The sequence below is a fragment of the Emydura macquarii genome, unplaced genomic scaffold (genome assembly GCF_026122565.2).
Source record: "Emydura macquarii macquarii isolate MOO-44397 ecotype Brisbane River unplaced genomic scaffold, CSIRO-AGI_Emac_v2 contig_2897, whole genome shotgun sequence".
Classification (NCBI taxonomy): Eukaryota; Metazoa; Chordata; order Testudines; family Chelidae; genus Emydura; species Emydura macquarii.
Window position 1 is genome coordinate 23,567,094 of NW_027133034.1, and position 19,166 is coordinate 23,586,259.

Here is a 19,166-nt window from a genome sequence, read left to right on the forward strand (position 1 = left end):
ACCTTCTTAAGAAAGAGAATTTAAAAGTACCATTCCCCAGCTTGAAGTAGGTAAGCAGTGTTTTACTTTTCCATGCAGTAGATAGATACATGCCTGAGAATTCTTCAGTTTCCTTCTTTTTCCTATCAATTTAACAGACACTGTCAAGGTCATGAAAGTGCCACCTTGCTTGGCAGTCAACAACTCTCAATCAAAGATGGGTTGACCACTGAATGGAGGGGGAAAAAAAAAAAAAAAACACCACACACAAAAAAGACATGCTGCTCCCTAAAATGTCTACTGAAGCCTAATTGTATTGCACAGATGTAACTGAAGGCATAACTTGATCTGCAGACTATTATTGGCTATGATGTGCAGGAAAGAGCCCACATTGGCTTTAAAGTCCCTGTTGAATTTACAGAGCTGGCAGTTATGGGGTGATCAAGGGGTGGAAAGAGAAAGAACCTTTTGAAACAAAACTGATCAGGAAATGATGATTCAAGAAACACTGTGATGGAAAAGTAGACCAACACATTGAGTTTCTTAAATTCTTCAGTACTTTCTAGGATAGTCTAAAAACCCTTTCTAGATCTATAGTCAGAGTAGGTTCTAATGTGAAATTGTGTGAAGATGACATATTGCACTAGTGAGCAAAATTGACAGCCTCTCTCTCACACACGGAACTTTGACTGATTCTTACATTGTTTTGTCTTCATAACTATGCTATTCTTCCCTTAACAATCACCCTTATTCTTTCTGCTTTCTTATTTTCTTTTGTTCTTAGACTGTCATTTTAGTGTTAAACCCCAACTTTTAAAGCAGTATATTTTTGCTACTGTGAAGCTGCAATGTTTCACTGTGTATTTATCTTTGAATTGTATTATCCCCCCTATACTCATGTTTTTCCATGATCAATTACTGACAATTTTAATTAAACTTTTTATTTATAAAAAGGTTTTGTCATCTGAGTTCTGTAATTATTTAAAAAGAACGTTCAGCTGGTGTTGCACTACTATTACGGTGAAAGTTCAAGGGACCTGTAAATGCAGTAAAATCACCCATCTTACATAATATACGTCAAGTTGCTACCATAACTCCACTAATTCCAAAGTTACAACAAAGAATTTGGTGGAATGTTTTTCTCTCAACCTTCTTTGTCCTGGTTTTTCTCCTTAATAGATCTTGATTTGTTGGTTTGGGGGAAAAAAAAAAAAAAACAATGAGAAAATCTGAGACCATTAAATAAGCAAGTCTGTAAAAATTAGACTTCTTTTCTAGATATGAGAAATAGAAGAAATAAAGTTAAAAGAGAAAAGATTCCCAAACTGTAAAAATGGCTGATTCACTGCTAGAGTTCTGTTTTACTGGGTCCTTATTTCTTCACTTTCAGTCTGGTATACAAAGTATGTATGTGTATATAGTCTAGGTAAATCTGTGTTCCAAACCCAGGCCTTTGTGCCGCCTCAGTGGGGTGCATTTCCCTCCCATTGAGACATGCTGGTCTAGATACAAACATGCTTATCATATTTCCCATGTTGAGAATGTATAACAGTATGGGCATTTATAGCACATAAATAGTATGGTCATATTATAGAACAAAAGCATATTAATTTATAACAGAGTGATTACGGCCTTTATCTTAGGTGTACATTTAACATGTAGCGGATGCACAAGTGTTTTATAGAAGCAAAGTTAGTTGCTATATGGTTTTCTGTGTCTTCTCTTCCAGCAGGTATTCACAGCTACATGGCAAAAGAAAAAAATCACTGATGGACAAAAGGTAGTAAATTTAAGTCAGATTGTTAAAGCATGGAACTCAGAACAAGCCAGTATTTTATTCCTGACTGTCACCTTGATCACAAATTGTGACTGGAACAGAAGGACACAAACCTCAAATGCATCTTCACTTGATCTGCCTTTCCTGTTCCACTTCTGAAGCCCTTCTGCCATTTTAAAGCTATTCTTTGTTATAGAACAATGAAAATTTTTGTTTGGAGTTATAAATATATCTAATTACTCTATAGCCCTTGATCATCTCCTAATAATTTTTCTGCTTACAAAACCTGTGAAGTAGGGAAGTGTTATTCCTGTTTTACAATGGAAAACAGGCATAAAGAAGCTAAAGTGGCTTGCCCCAGGTCACATACGAAGGGTGTGGATAAGCTGGAAAGTGAGCCCAGGCTCTGAGTCCCATTTTAGGGGCCTAGCCACCAAATCATTCTTCCTGCATAACTCTATTACACTATGGCTAAGGATGAAGTTGGAGAGACTCAGTAGAATGCTATAGTTAAAAAATAACTTGTCAGTGTGGAGGTTCATTTATTTTTATTTTTCAATTTAGATAGGTTTATCTACAGTATCAAACATGGGGCAGGAATAAGTGATAAGATTTCCATGAAAGTTATCAGTTTCTTTGCTAGCAGAAGTTTCATTTTGGTTTCCGTAGGAATTTGGAATTTTGTTGGCTGTGTGTTACAGGATCCAAGGTTTGTGTGGAAGTGGTGGGGAGGGAGTAGGTACCTTTTGGAATAATTCATTTGATGTGATATCTGCCAGTGATTTGGTAGAGGGTATATTCTTCCTGTCTTTTATATGTGGTAAGTGTTTAGGTTCCTAAAAATATGCTTTATGAATTATTTTGGGGAAGTTCCATTGCCTATGTTATACAGGAGGTCAGGTTAAGTATTATAGTGTCCCTCCTGGCCTTGGAATCTAGGAATATATGAAGCAATGCCTTTTTCTATAACTGGTTTTCAGTGTTAGATGCTGTGCTTTATAGCATAAGTCCTAAAGGAAATATGGAAGCTGAATATACTTGGTTCTGATATTGATGAAACTGAACTTTTCTTCACTGCCTTAAAAAGATAAATTATCCATATAAGTTTAGTTTGCTAATGAGTAGTGAAACTAACATCCTTTTAGATCACAGATGAATGATGAAGGATCAAAAGAACAAGTTATTTATCAAAATACCTGTATTACCTACAAAAAGAGTAGATAATGAAGAACTGTTTAAAATGTAATTATATATAGGTCAGCAATTTATATAAATTTTTAAATTCTCAAATAATCCCTGACCTGCATATTTTACTTATAGATGAAGTGTTATGATGACAATAGGATATGCAGTACTTAAGTTTATTAGGGGTAGTGTGAGGATTTTCGTTATAAGCCTTGCCAGTTATTTACCTAACCAGTGCACAAAAATTGCTCAGACTTATACTTGACATAAACAGAAAGATTCACACTGTATTACATTCAGGATTTTAATAATCCCAAATAGACACCCATTGATTATGAAGATACAAAATGCACATGTATACCTTTAGATACATGTATGTGTCTGACAGAGCAGATGTAATCTTTTGTGTACAGTCTATAAATGCAAAAACAACCCAGCCTCAAGTATGTGAGCACTTCAAACATATGAAGCACATTCATCATGCTTAAGGCTATGATTTTCACACAGGTATTTTTATTAAAAGTCACGGACAAGACATGGGCAATAAACGATCATGGATTTATTGAAGCCCCAACCCTGCCACCCAGGGCTGAATTAATTGAATTTTCAAGTCACGGAGGTCTCAGAAAGTCATGGAATCTGTGACCTCCGTAACAATTTCATAGCCTTAATCGTACTTTCTGGCATCATCTCTGGAGAGGAGGTAACCAAATTTCTCCAGGGCATCTGTCTGCTTGACATGTGGTATTGTCCTCTCCTTTTCCACTGCAATTCACAGCCCTATCCAAAAATAGGACTGGTTTTCATTCTTTGTCAGCTATACATGAGCAAATCACAATTCTCTCTTCTCAAAGGATATTAGTCAGCTGAATTTACTCGCATTGTTAGGTCTTAAAAAACCTCTGTGGATTGATCATTAACTGTTTGCTGCAAGCATACTATACTCAATGTTCAAAAACTGGCCTGTGTTGCTTAGTTCTCACTGGTCAGAAGTTGGTTCCCTAATTGAGGATGCTGCAAGTATTGTTCAAGTGTATGAATGTATAAATATTCACATTTATAAATTAAAAATTCAGTTGCCTCCAATATTAGTTTGTACAACTATGCAATTTGGTTTCTGCAAATGTGTATGAACTTGATCACTTAAATGTTTATTTAAAAAAAAAAAAAAAAAAGGTACGGCACATGACCAATCCAAATCAATTTAAATACATGTGTCACACTGTCTGGAGTGGCTTATTACTGTGAAAGCCTACATCAGGACAGACGGTCAAAAGCAAGGAAGACACCCCAACTGATGGTATGTTCTGTAATTGGATTTCACCAACCCAGTACCAAATGTGAAGCACTACAATAATCTTATAATGGAGTCACAGACAATCCTCAAACACTCCAGTCTATTTTGCCACCCAGGCAAAATTATATAGCACTAGTCCAGTCATATACATCAAGAATTAAATATTGCAGGTTACATCCAATCCCAGGAGAGCAGTCACTCATCCAGGTCAATTTGCATCCTAGATCTCAGACAATACTAGTAGCCTATTCTATAGTAAAGAGTTATTAGGTAAGAAAAAGAAATTAGGGTCACTGAGAGGTTAAAGCTGGTAAAATATATGTACAGGTGAGTGTCTATAATTTCAAAAGGGTAGCAGATACGTAGTAATCTGCGTTTCCCAAAAGTCTTTCAGGGCTCCCCAGAGTAAATCTGGGAATCTCAGTCTTCTCATTCAGTTATTCTGCCCTGCTTGGAATCTAACCGTTTAGTGATGAAGACTTTTTCCTTGTCCATATTTATATCTTCTCACAGAAGCCAAGCTGACAGAAACTGTTCTCACACCGGTCTCCTTCTTCATGGAGGAAGAAAGGCCCCTTAGTCTTTGATCCTTCATCTCACAAAACTCATTTGTGTTTAATGAACAGAATTTAATATCTTCTTGTAAGAGAGCATTTGCATTAAAACAAGGCTTCATTCTCCTTGGTTACATTCTAGTTACAGATCAGGCTGGTAAATGTTTGCTGTTAATTATACCTCATGTTATAACGTGAGTGAGAACAATACATGAACCATCCTACAAGCATTTTATAACACACTAAACATGTTCTTATCAATTTAAGACCTAATATTTGTTTTGAAAATGCTAACACATCAGTAAGCAAGACTGATTTCCAGCTATGTATCTGGCAGTGTTCAGTGAGGCTTGGGGTCTTGGCATGAGCTGACACCTGGACTGTCAGCTTCACAGGGAGAGTGAAGATTAATGGGAAACAAATTGCACTATTCACCAATCTTTACTTGCAATGAAGAAACAATTTTGTCCTGCAACTATTGTTTTTCCTGTGAAATCAGCCAAGTAGTAACAATTTGTAGTGACCCCTCATCTCAAAACCACCATCTTAAGTAAATTAGTATTCTAATGCAAGATGTTTCCAACTGTCTGAACAAATTTAGTACTGTTCTGCACTGATCCTCTATCAAATCTAAGGTCTGCAGGAGAACACTGGTATGCCATGGGGCTCATGAGGGAAAGAGGGCAGCTGTCACCTATTTAGTCTCATTTATACAGGAAGTGAGCAGGGTGTGGTGGAGTAAGGACCATCAAAGACATCCAATTTATGCTTTAAATGTGGCACAATAGCTTTGGAAATGTTTCCACTGCAGCTGAGTTGAGCATGTGAATGACATATGCATAGAGTGCAACTCATCTTGGGGTATTACTAAATCAGTGCCCAGAGGCTTGGTATTATTATATCAAAGGGAAAAGGAGGAACGTGTATAAAGACTCCAGGATCCTAAGGAGCTAATACACATGGGAAATTAGTTGGTGAGCTAAAGAGGCTTGATGGATACCATTTTGAAAACACTAGTATGGGGATGCTTGGATGAGGTAATAAGAAAGCAGAGGGATCATAAAAGGCAGAAAACTTCCTGTCCACCAGGAATCAGAAAGCATTGATCAAGGTTGTGGGAAAGGGATCAGCACATGAATCAACTGGATCTGGGGAAGGAGCAGGCAAATTGTTCATAGCTGAATGGAGGAGGAGGAGGAGGAGGAAGAGCCACAGATGCTGAACAGAGACAAGGAAAGGTAGTTGTCTTTGGCTAGGAGAGGAAGCAGCGAGAGACATTTAATAAATTCAGCTTAACAGAGAAATCTAATTATTTGTTTAAACGGACTCATTAAACCCATCTAATAGCTGAAACAGTGACAATGATACAGGGATTCTGATGGAAGTACCTTATAATTTTAGATATATACACAAGAGATCTTCATGTAGATTTTACAAAGCTCTGAGTAACATCAACTCCCATATTAAGTTACAAACTAGAAAGAGGCACTGGGACAAAACTGCTACAGAAAAGAGGATGGATATTTTTCAGTACAATAGGAAGGTACATGTAATTGCATGGCATGCTGGAGCACTAACAAGAGACTGAACTTTATTTCCCAGCCTTTGTCACCTGAAGTGGATTAGGTTTACAAAGATCATAGGAGAGATGTCTGTGTCCACTGAAGACAGTGGTTACTGTCACAATATCAATGAACAAGTTCTTTGTGAAAGCAATGTACAATGAAAATGTATACACAAGTTATATGCAAGTGTGACCTACCGCCTATTGCAGTTTAGCATAGAGACTGTTGACATCACATTTAGCAATGTACGATTATCCAATTATCATCAGTGTTAACTTTAGTCTAACGTCAGTGCACTATTTTAACATAAATAAATAAAAACAGGATGGAATATTTAAACTAAATAGTCAGTGACCACTGGAAAAAAAAGTAATGTCATTAATGGTTTGCAATACAAATATTTAAGCTAAATAGGTAGAAGTATCTATATTAAAAACATAAAACTTGGGGTCAGAGCAGATAACCAGCTGACCATGAGCTCCTAGTGCAATGCTGTAGCCTAAAGAGCTAATGTGATCCTTGGATGTATAAACAGGGGACTTTTGGGTAAGAGAAGGGAGGTTGTATTACTGCCGTATTTGGCACTGGTGCAATCACTACTGGAATACTGTATCTAGTTCCAGTGTCCATAATTCAAACAGGATGTTATTCAATGGGAGACGGTCAGAGAAGAGCCACAAGAACAATTTAAAGGATTAGAAAACCTGAATTACTGAGAGACTCCAGGAACTCAATTTATCTATCTTGACAAAGAGAAAGTTAAGTTGTGATTTGATCACAATCTACGATGAGTGTAATTCACCATTGGAACAGTTTGCTAAATGCTGTGGTGGATTTTCTATCACTGAAGTTTTAAAACAAGATTGGACGTTTTTGCTAAAAAAAACCTGTACTATAGTTTAAACAGGAATTAATTCAGGGAGATTCTGTGGCCAGTGTTCTGCAAGTGATCAGACTAGAGGATCACAGTGGTCCCTTTTGGCATTATAATCTATAAAAGATTAAGTAGACATATGGCTAACTGTGAAATTCAGCTGAAGTAGCTGCCACAGAACAGGTAAGTAAACCAATGCCCCCAAGAATGTTTTGTTTTTAAGGCGGGGGAGGGGGGGAGAAAAGTTTTTATTCAAGTTTGGGTGTTTCCTACAATTCAGTTTATTCTCAGAGGTAAATGACATTAAGATACATTTTAGTTGACTTCATTTATGGTAATTTTGTTGCACAAAGAGCAAATGCTGATTGGAATAACAAATGGTGTAATACACATTTGTATGCACTTAACAGAAGTGACTACCTATCATTCACTAATAGTTTAAATTGGCATGAAAGTCTTTTCAGACAAAAAATTCAACTTCTTTTCCAAAATATGGACCTAACATTTTCTCAGTTTAATTTTATTAATAGTCTAGTATGATATTTTTAAACCACATGTATAAGAATTGTTCAAATCTTTAACTATCTGTAGTATCTGTAGTGCACACAATTTTACTACAGCCTTATCTGTAATAATCTAGTTTCTTTGGTGCACTGAAATCTAAATTGAGCCAATCCAATGTGCAAGAGCAGCCATTGTTTCCATGATCAAAGTTGGAGGCCCTGGGCTCTGCTACATCAAAGAGGGAAAATAGTGGCATCAGATTACATATTTAGGAAGAGACAGACTCCTCCCTAAACTATATTAGTCAGTCACAGTGATAAACTTGGCTATATTTGAGCTCAGAATATTTTAGTTTAAGTAAAATAATAAGATTATATTTAAGGAGAACATTATTGCTTATAATTATTCTTTTTTTTTTTTTTTTTTTTTAATGCTGGCAGATGGATAGCTCAGTGGATATTTGTAAAAGCAGGTAGAAGATGTTGCCATTTTTCACATAATATATTTCCACATCAAAATTGAAATTAATTAAAATTACAGCAGATCTAGCCTCAAGACAAAGAAAGGTGTATGTTCCTCACATCAACCCTCCCCTTTGTCAAGGTTTGATACAGCAAAAAAAATGAGCATTTTAAAGTGCTTGAGATACAGAAAAGATTTTAAAGTAGCTAAAAAGCAAAAGCTAAATAATAACTGGAACTCTGAAAGCATTAACAGGCTTGACATTCTAAATACTGTGTGTCAGATTCCATATAACATCTGTGAGTCCTCAAGGCATACATCTTAAGGTGGCAGGTAGGATTCAGTACAATAAGGTCAGCAGAATCCTTGGCACGACAAGGCCCCCAAGCAACAATCAAGACATGGTCAATCAAGACATGAAGGTCAGAACTATGAAACATTATTCCAATAAATGGTCTTATCAATATGCTCTTTTAATAGAAACTCAGTGTAAGCAAAGCAGAAGAAATATGCTTTGAATGTTTATTTTGTGCAAGAAATCCTAACACTATTTAAAACTGACAGGTGGGTTTGAAGTGATCTAATTTGATGAACGTGGAGAAATATTTTGAAGTCATTCTTCAGGAGCACAAGTCACAACAAAGCACAATTCCTATAGGACGGTAAAATGTTCGGATTGGGTTGCACGTCATAATGGCTAGATAGAAAGTAAACTGGTATTACTGAAATGTTTACCTACGACAAGGGTCGGCAATCTATGGCATGCATCAGGGTTGTATCATTTTGGTGGCACTGGGCCCACGTCACATGGGAGAGGGCGGAAGGGGGGGGAAGCGGTGGGGCTGGGAGGGGGAGTGGCCACGGCGCAGCACTGCTTGGGGCTGGGAGCAGTTCCTGGCCAGGGTGCTGGGCACATGTGAGATGGGCAGGGTCACAGAGCAGCACTGCTTGGGGCAGTCTGTGGGGGTGCTGGCTGGACCCACCGAGGAGCCGCCCCCCTGCTGACATCCCCGGCGGCTGCGCTGACCCAGCCTCTCAGCCTCCTGTCCTTTCCTCTGTCCCAGTGTTGGGCACACTGAGGGAGCCGCGGGGACCCTGGCCATGCAGGGGCCAAGTAGCCTTCCCCACCCCATCGCCGGGTGGCCCAGGGGCATTTGCCCCTCCCACTCCCAGCCAGAAGGGCTGCATCAGCGTGGCTGCCGGGGATGTCAGCAGGGGGTGGCTCCTCAGAGGAGGGCCCAGTCAGTGCCCTCCCCCTCCCTGGCTGGCACCTGGGGGCATGGCCCCCTCCATACGCCACTGCATACACCATACCTGCTGCCACTGCAGTGGGGAGGGGGAAGCGAGAGAAGTTACACACATCCTGCCGCCCTTCCTGCTGCCTCCAGGGGGCACAAATTCAAATAGTGGCTGGGCCCACGGCGTGTGGGAGGGAGGTTGGGGGGGGGGGGGGGACACCTGGCACGTCACTTCCCAAAGGTTGCCGACCCCTGACCTATGATTTGTGCACACTGCTATAAAACCATATTTGACTTTGTTCTCCCTTCCCCACTTGATCCCAGCTGATAATTTGTTTCAAACACATGTTGCCTCTCATCTTTAATCCTCTGGACTGGCAATCTGTATCATGGGTAGCAGCACAGGCAGGAAAGGGATAGAAGTAAGGAGAGTAGCCCTCACAGGCCTCTCCTTCCATCCTGGATAAGTGGGTGGGAAGCAAGTAAGCAGGAGTGAGTGGAGCTTTGGCCCTGATCCCTCCTCCACAAACATGCTAGCTCAGTCAGTATGGAGGGGGAAGATAAGCTGCAACAGACAAACTGCATCAACCCTATTTCTTCCTCTGAGCAAAGGTGGAAACCAGCTCCAAATTGTGACTCAGACAGCCTGGTCCTAGGACAAGGTAACCATGTGCCTCCTGTTACTCAGGGCTCGTGGCAGACACGAATATTTTGGGGGCAGGGACCAACTCTTACTGTCTATCAGCACCTAGCATGATGGGGCTTTAATCTCAGTTGGAGTCTTTAGGTATTACCATAATACCTGAAAGTCAGAAATGCAGGGCTGGAAAGGATCTCAAGAGGTCATCAAGTCCACCCCTCAGCACTGAGGCAGGACCAAGTAAACCTAGATCATCTCTGACAGGTGTTGGTCCAACATGTTCTTAAGTCTCTGATGATAGCGATTTCACAACCTCCCTTGGAAGCCTGTTCAGAATTTAGGCTTACACATCAGTTGTATATTACCCAAAATATAATAAAATATACCCCTGGAGTCAAAAAGGTTCCCATCTCCTCATCTTCGGTGGTTCAAAAGATCAAAATATATTAGAACATAAATGGTTCAAAGCATTAAAGATATTAGTTGTGAGGCAATGGAGTGGGGCCTAACAAGGCCATCTGATGGGCAGCTGAAGTGGTTGTGTTATACCTGTAAACAAAAATGTCCATTTATTGTCCAAAACTTCATTTGGCAGACATCTAGCCTTTATCAGTCCTGTCAACATATCTGAATGAAGATGATACCACTGCCGAAAGATTTATCAGAGAAGATAAACATAAGTCACACCATATAGTCAAGGATTAGAAGAGGTGAAGGAAGCCTATGGCTATTGTAAAACCTAGTCACCAGTGCAGAGTCTTAGGATATGTCTACACTGACAGCGACAAAGTCACTGCCGTCAGATCGACCTATCTGGATCGACAGAGGTCAGTGAAGACCTGCTCAGTCGATCCAGAAGTTGACGCAGTAAAACCACCCCCTCAAGTGGCGTAGCACTGCGTTGACAGGAACGTGGTTCCCATCAGCGCAGCACAGTGAAGACACCATGCAGAAGGGAAGCACAGCAGTCGACGGAAGTTGAGTAGCTTGCGTAACTCCTGTCGACTGCCGCCAAATCGCCCGGTAAGTGCGGACCCAGGCTTAGATACTCTGTATTTCATAGGAAAAAAGATCAGTAAAGCATTTAGCTAGTGCTCACTGACAAACTGGCACTACTGAGGCAAACAGAAATAAAACCATGACTGTAGGGCCCAAAGTGCCGGCATCAGGCTTCAAGCATTTCAAGAGAACACAACAATCAAAGACCAGTAAAAGATCAAGGAGAATTACAATTGACAGTCCACTGAACTCCAACTACAGCTATATAGGAAAACCACCACAAACCTATCTCTCATTAAAAGTCTCATCATTTTGGCCTGATGCCTAGTTCTTATTATCCAAACTATATAAAATGATGAGAAGTGAGACTACTTGTTTCATTGTTACTATGTTACCAAAGAAAAAAGAAATAAGGCAGAGATGCCTAAAGTTTAAAGTTTCCAGCCACTTTGATAGGAATTTAAACTTTTTTTTTTTTTTTTTTTTTTAAAAGGAGGAATTTGCTCTCATAGCTGCCTGAGCAGTCTCCTACTGACTCAATTGTGTGATCTGTCACACAATTGAGCCACAAAGCTCTGTAAGCAACATTGCTGTGTCAAACACCTGGAAAGCTTTGGATTCAAAAAGAGCAGAGAAAAGGAGTTAGAGCATGGATTTGAGTTGTGGAACTATCAACATTTCTAGAAATATAATTATGAACGAAAAACCTGTTAATGTCACAATAACTTTCAACACAGCTACACAATCCAGTGTTCAGAAGCAACTCAGATTCAAAGGTCTCCCCAGACACCTTGATTCTACAGTGTGTAGGGTGACCTACTGTTTGGCAACCATTTGTTTTACAGATGGAGACTGCCTGGGTTCTGATCCAGCAAAGCTCTTAAGCATGTGTGTAGTCCCAGCCCTGGTCTACACTTACCTGGAGATTCGGCAGCAGTCAACAGGAGTTACGCAAACTATGCAGAGTAGCTTGCGTAATTCACGTCGACTGCTGTATTTCCCTCCTGTGCGGTGTCTTCACTGCGCTGCGCTACGTGAGGGAGTGGTTTTACTCAGTCGACTTCCTGATCGATTGAGAGGGTCTACACTGACCAGAAAAATCAATCTAGCGGCGGCGACTTTGCCGCTGTCAGTATAGATATACCCCCAGTGACTTCAAGCTGTGCAAATGCTCAAGTGCTTTGCTAGAATGAGGTCTACTTAAAATTGAAATATTTTATGCATCAAGGGACTGGCTTATAAGATCTTACTACTTGGGTTAGAACATGAAGGGGACATGTTTAGCCCCACATAATGGAAAATACAATATAGGTGCAGAACGGAGTGGCTTTGATGGGAACGTCAGGACAAGAGTAGGTGACTGAACATTTAAAGCCTCTGCCAGCGTCAACTCTATCCAATTATTGCACTAAAAAAGCCAAATTCCTCATAAAACAATTCAGACTAAAGTCAACATGAGCTTCCAAATATGGACTTCAGACCCTCAGCTAAAAAGACAGAATGTAAAGAATATTTATATCCTTTAGCACTAATTATTTGCTTGAAAACCTTTAACAAAACATACAACTCTTAATTAAAATGAGGAAAGCGTCCCAGAAGCCAATCTTTTTGCATGGAGGTCTCTAAGGGTATGTCTACACTGCAATTAAAAACCCACAGCTGGCCTGTGCCAGCTGACTCAGGCTAAGAGGTTGTGTGATTGTGGTGCAGGCCCTATGACCCTGTGAGGTGGAGGGTCCCAGAGCGTGGCTGTAGCCTGAGCCTAAACATCTACCCCACAGTTACACAGCCCCTTGGCCTGAGCCATCTGACATGGGACAGCTGTGGGTATCTAACTGAAGGGTAGACATACTCAGTGTCTTATCCAAAGCTCACTGAACTCCAGTGGAAGATTCCCTATAATTAAACTGACCAGAGCAAAGGAAATGCTGGGTTTTGAATTCAGAACTTGCTGATTTAAATAGAAGTACTCTTACTCCGTGGGAAAGTCCATCCATAGGCCATTATTAAACATTACTAAAGATCAAAATTTGAAACAGTCTCATACATAAAGCCGAATAAAAATTCATATGTATGATTAGCCAGATTTTTCAACTTGTGTTGATTGATTCTAGCCTTCTGTAGTTGTACTCCATTTTGTAAAATGAGTTATGCTGTTAACAGTTGACCATAGAAATAGAATCTTGTACCAGAAGTTAATAAATATTCACTCTGAATTAAAAATTTTAGTTAATTTCAAACTATTTGCTTTGTATTGTCTTGCCTTGGTATTTGTCTGTTTCTGCCATCTAATTAGTTTTAATAGGGTTGTAAGTCAATTTTATGGAGATACACAACTGTGTGCTTTTACTATTTTATGTTGATGCCTTAGTCTGTAGGTCTGTACATGCATTTTGTACATGTATCTTCCATTGTTATCCTACAGCATTGGTGGTTTATAAAAATATGGTCCTAGTCTCATAATGTAAACCTGTAATTCTGGCAAAGAAAGCCCTGGAGCAGCTTATCTTGGAACCCAGATGATCCTGAGTTAATGTAGTAGCATCTATTTTTCTATAGGTATTAAGCACTAACAAAGGAATGAAATTGCCTCCCGCCCGCCCCCTCTCTCTTCTCCCCCCCACCCCCCCACACACACACTATTTCTGCCATTTAAGTTTGACTACACTTGCCAATCAAGTTAACTCAGGTATATCCAATACTATCATGTGAAAAGGGTAGAGCAAATTCAGGTGGAGGAGATTCCCTATATGCTTTTCTAAACAGAATTCTACAAGAGGAATTAAAGGAAAAATAAGATAAGTTAATGAATACAATTTTGTTAAAAGGATGAATTCTATGGCAAATTCTGCCTCCATTGAATTGCATGAATCTGGAGGCTTTAGATATCAATTTTTATATTGCCTAGGTTTTTAAAGCATTGTGTATTAGTAAATTGTTTGCTAAATGAATTATTCTTCTACTGGTAAGAAGCTGTCAGTTTGAACTACAATTTTTCAGTGCATAATCAAATATCATAAATAAATATTCAATACAAAGGTCAACTAATTTCCTTATACAGAGTGTTTTCAGTATTAGGTCTCACATGCCCAGCATAAGGGACACTTTTATCAAATAGAAGAAACCCATCTGTTATTCAGATTAACAGCAGGAATAAAAGTAGCAGAATGGACAAATTATTATTTATTTTTAATATTGAGAATATAGCTAATATCTAAAACTGGGGTTTTGGCACAATTGGGTTATTAATCTTAAATGACTCCTTTAAGACAAGTATTGAAACCTATAGTTTTAACAAATCTGGTTGTCGACGTTGACAATTATATTTGTAACGCCAGAATTTGAAGTAGCGTTTCATTTATACATGTTTTCTAAAAGGAAGTTCATATCATAACTACCTGTTTTACATTTATGCCTGAAATGAAAAAAGATACACAGATGGGAAATGTTTTCCCTTGGTAAACAAGGGAATTAGTTTGGATATTCATAAAGGGAGGGCAGAAAAGAAGCAGGCTGTTAAATATTTATCATTTAAATACTGGTTACTCCTCTGCCATGAATAAAGATTAGAACCCTCCCCAGCACTCAAGCACTAGTTGGATATGCTCTATCACCACTTCTCACTGCTGTTTTAGGCTGGGAGCAAAGAGATCAGGGAAGGAATGGGGAGATGAAACATAGAAACTTTTCATTTCACACTGGTTTAAATATGATGAAAGTGTGCTACTCAACACACAGGCAACACCAAAATTAGTGTTATGGCTTTGGAGCTGTCTGTGATAATTTATTAACACTGTATCTTGACCAGGGCACTAGTCACAAGCACCCAAAGGGAAGAACTGCAGGTTCCAAACCTGCTGGCAAGCATGCATGATACAGGGTGCTATTGTATCGGCCCACCCTAATAGATTGGCGGGGGAAGGAGGGAAATCACAGGATTCCACCCCCAAAGAAAAAAGGCCACGAGGTCTAACATGTGGAGATGCACTCAGAGAAGCCAGAGGTACAGTTAACCCTGTAACTATGACAACATTTTATTTAAAAGATTTTAAGATGTTTGCCTGAAGTGTTAAGAGCATGAGAATTTAATTGTTGAAAATATAACTACAAAATAAAGTCATGTGCCATAAAACATACACAGCATAATTTAAATGAGTAGGATGTATTAATAAATATATTAGTATAAGAGTCCTCAACACGAGTAGTTACTACTTACACATAAATATTCAACATGGTGTTGTAGCCATATGACTTCCTTTATTAACTGTCATGCAACCAGATATTTTAAGAGCAAACTAAAAAGTTTCATCAACCTAAAAGTAATGCAAATGAAAACAATGTCTTCAGATTTTTGTTTACTCAAGGTAGTAGTCCAGAACTGCATTCGAGCCTGTTCTATTAGTACATGATATAAGAACAAAAGAACTGCCACACAGAGTCCCTCTTGCCCACTATCCTGTCTCCAACAGTGGCCTGTACCTGAGCTTCACAGTGACTGTATAGAACCGGATAATTAGGGACTGATCTACCCTTGCCAGTCAGAGGTTTAGGATTGTCCTGAGCATGGGGTTGTGTCCCAAACCATCTTAGCGAATAACCATTGATGGACCAATTCTCCATGAACTTATCTAGTTCTCTTTTTGAATCCAGTTATAATTTTGGCCTTCACAACATCCCATTGCAATGAGTTCCACAGGTTAATAGTGTGGTGTTTAACAAAGTACTTCCTCTTGTTTGTATTAAACCTGTTGCCTATTATTTTCATTGGGAGATCCCTAGTTTTTGTATTGCGGGAAAAGGTAAATAATACTTTATTCACTCTCTCTCTTCACGATTTTTATAGACCTGTAATCATATGTCCCTTTTTTGATTCGGGATATACATTTAGTCTGAACCTCTGTTATGGTGTTTTTAAATAGTCTCCATGCTGCTTGCAAGCATTTTACCCCGATGATTGCTCTTTAAAAGTTTCCATTTAATTAGCATCCTCATTGTTGTACAGTTCCTCTTTTTAAAGTTAAATATTAACATGGTGGGTTTTGCTGGTATTTCCCCCTAAACTTAATTACATTATGGTTACTATTACCAAGCACTTCAGCTATAGTTACTTCTTGGACCAGTTCTTGTCCTCCACTTAGTAGCAAATCAAGAATTACCTCTTGTGGGTTTCAAGACTAACTGCTCCAAGAAGGAATTATTTATGGGGTTTCAAAATTCTCTCTCTGCATCACAGCCTGATATGATGTATACCTAGTGAATATGAGGATTTTTGAAATCCCCTGTATTTGTATTTTCTGGGTTTGTAGACTCTCTAATCTCCCTGAGCATTTCACAATCACTGTCACCATCCTGGCCAGGCAGTCAGTGGTATATTCCTACTGTTATATTAATTGCTCCAGCATGGAATTTCTGTTCATAGAGCGTTTGTAGTACAGTTCGAGTCATTTAAGATTTTCACTTTACTTGACCATACTTTCATCCACATTTAGTGTCATTCCCCCACCAGCCTGACCTATTCTATCATTCCTATATATATTTGTACTCTGGTGTTACCATGTCCTATTGATCATCCACATTCCAACAAGTTTCCACAATACCAATATCCTCATTTAATGCCAGGCACTCTAAATGCGAAGATGGGTGAACTAAACTTCTTGTATTTGTATATAAGCACTTGTACATTGTCAATATTTAATCTACATAATGACACAGTACAGAGTTCTCATCACTTTATTATGAGATATTTGCCTCCCCATTTAGAGACAGAGCTATAAAACCAGAGTGACAGTCAGCCAAATCCCAGTGTTATCTCCTGATTCATCATTTCTCTTGTTTTCTGGACGTAAATTATAACATACTAAAGTGAAAATGCACACTAAAACCATGACTATTATAGAACATCCGCCTAAGCATGTGTAACAGGGAACACTCACCTCTGGAGCACCTCCTGCTGCTACAGGGAGCACTTCAGTCCTTTTTCTGCTCCTAGATCCCCACGTTTTCAACCTGGTTTAGCAGGCCTTCAGTGACTCATTCTTCCAGCTGGGTCACACAATCAAAGTGAAGCCTTCCTAGGGTAGCAAAAGTCCAACAAAACTGTCTGTCAATCTGCCTTCACCCAGGGTCTTCAGCTACAGCTTCAGGCCATTTAAATTCAGTCCTTTCCTCAGGCTTCTAAAAAGAGCATTGTCCCCTTCTCAGAGTTTACACCACTTTGCTGGTGGCCAGGGGGAGGACCAGAGTCCACTATCCCAGGTGCCAACCCAGGGACCCCATGAACAGCAGGCATGTACCTCTCAGTTCAAGTCATTGCTGCTACTTCCCTGGGCCTTTTCCTATCTGGTCCCTTTATTTTCACCCCTTACCTCAGGGTTAAAGTTCTCAGGTCCACTCTCCCACAGCGTAAGCAAATGCAGAGAGAACTAAATGCTGGTTCTCTCTCAAGCTGCCTGAGGCAGAGACAAACACCCTGCCTTGCCCCTCTGGTTCCAGAAGGAATCTGATCTGCTAAGGCCCACAGCTCCTTGTTTAGGAGTCTGCTGGATTCTGAGTAGCTGTTTCCATACAGTCTCCCTAGGCAGGCCTCTAGAACCCTCCTTCACCTCTTCTTTCCTGGGACAGGAGCATAGTAAGATGACAGACCTCCTGTAGGGAGCCACAGAGGCCAGCTACATCCCATCACCACCTCCTATTTTTGCTCTTATTTCCCTTGATAGTTTTACTTTTGTTGGTTACCAAGCAGCCTCCCTTTCTAGCTTCTACTAACGCTTATAGCACTCACCTGGGCCCACTCATTCCTTCCTATTACCCAATCAAGTTTTCAGATTCATTATTCTAACTGACAGCTGGGTGAATATATTTCGTAATTATAACTGCAGACACTTTTGAGAACAAAGAAAGCTGCAAATTCTTTTTTTAAAAAAACATAGCTGTCTTAAACAAACTGCCTAATAAATCTTTAAAGGTTACATTTTGCAAAATAAAACAACATAGCAAGGGCAGATCACTCCCTCCTCCTGGCACAGATTATTTGTTATATAATTCAAGTACAAAAGCCCAATGTATTAGTCTTTATGATTGCATTTTTCCCAGAGTCAAAGGGAATATTAGCATTCAGTTTAATGGTTTACATTTATTGTTTGCATAAGGTATTTTCTGGATACTTCATTGGACACTGAGAACCAAATCAATATGCACATTGTAAACTTCTTCTGAAGTATCATACATAAAAGTGATACACTGAACACATCTGCTCTTTGAAAAGAATTGATCTTATTGTTAAGCAGAAAGAAAAGAAATAAGTTATTGTTAAATCTAATAGGTACAAGAAAAGTAATGGAGTTTGTACTATAAGTACATTTCCCCAAGTTTGCTCAAGCATTCCCCTTAAAAAAAAACCCCAGAAAAAAGCAATAGCATGAAACATTATATTTCAAATTCACTACTCTGTGATTTCAAGAAGGGGTGGGCAATTTTGAGAGAAAAAAAAATATACGGAATGCCATATTCCAACTTTCATTTTCATCCATTCAACATTAAAATGATACTTTTCATTAAGTTTTGAAAATATTCTGATATGGATTTCAGAGGAAGGAGATAATTCTTAGCTTTTGTATAGCACTTAACTTCCATAGATATCAGTGCTTCACAAAGAAGGGTAAATAATCATTACCTTCACTGGGGAAATGGAGGCAGAGAAGGCAAAGTGACCTGCCCAAGACCATGCAGGTCAGTTACAGATCTGGAATTAAACTCCTACCTTCTTATTCCTAGTCCAAGATCCTTCTTCTACACAACACTGTCTTCCAGATGGAGGAAGCCCCACCTGTTCTCTCCTGATATGCATCAATCTTCTTCTCCCAATATTTTACAAGCCTCTATGACAAGGCTTCTTAGGGGAAGTGGGGAAAACTCAAACAGCTTGTGATTCCTTTCTAGGGTCTTTAGGGTGCTATTGGTAATCATGTTCCATCACAGAACTGGCAGAGCGCTCTGCTTTGGCAACCCACCAGACTGCTGTGTGGGGAATCCTAATCGCTGTGTCCCTGGCTTCCCAGCTCTTTTCAATTTCTCAAGCCTGAATGAAATCCAG

The 19,166-nt window shown here is 39.4% G+C and overlaps 1 long non-coding RNA gene across 3 annotated transcripts in view; it reads right to left on the bottom strand.

Moving 5' to 3' along the window:
* The window catches only part of LOC137166952 (uncharacterized), a 59,982-nt gene extending 42,181 nt beyond the window's left edge, over positions 1-17,801 (bottom strand). For 2 of the 3 annotated variants that reach the window (XR_010923896.1, XR_010923895.1), the window contains exons 1-2: positions 17,677-17,801; positions 17,008-17,145 (exon numbers count right to left, since the gene is read on the bottom strand). This is a non-coding gene — a long non-coding RNA (uncharacterized lncRNA). The other variant, XR_010923897.1, reaches the window with a different exon arrangement.
* Positions 17,802-19,166: the final 1,365 nt, after the last annotated feature.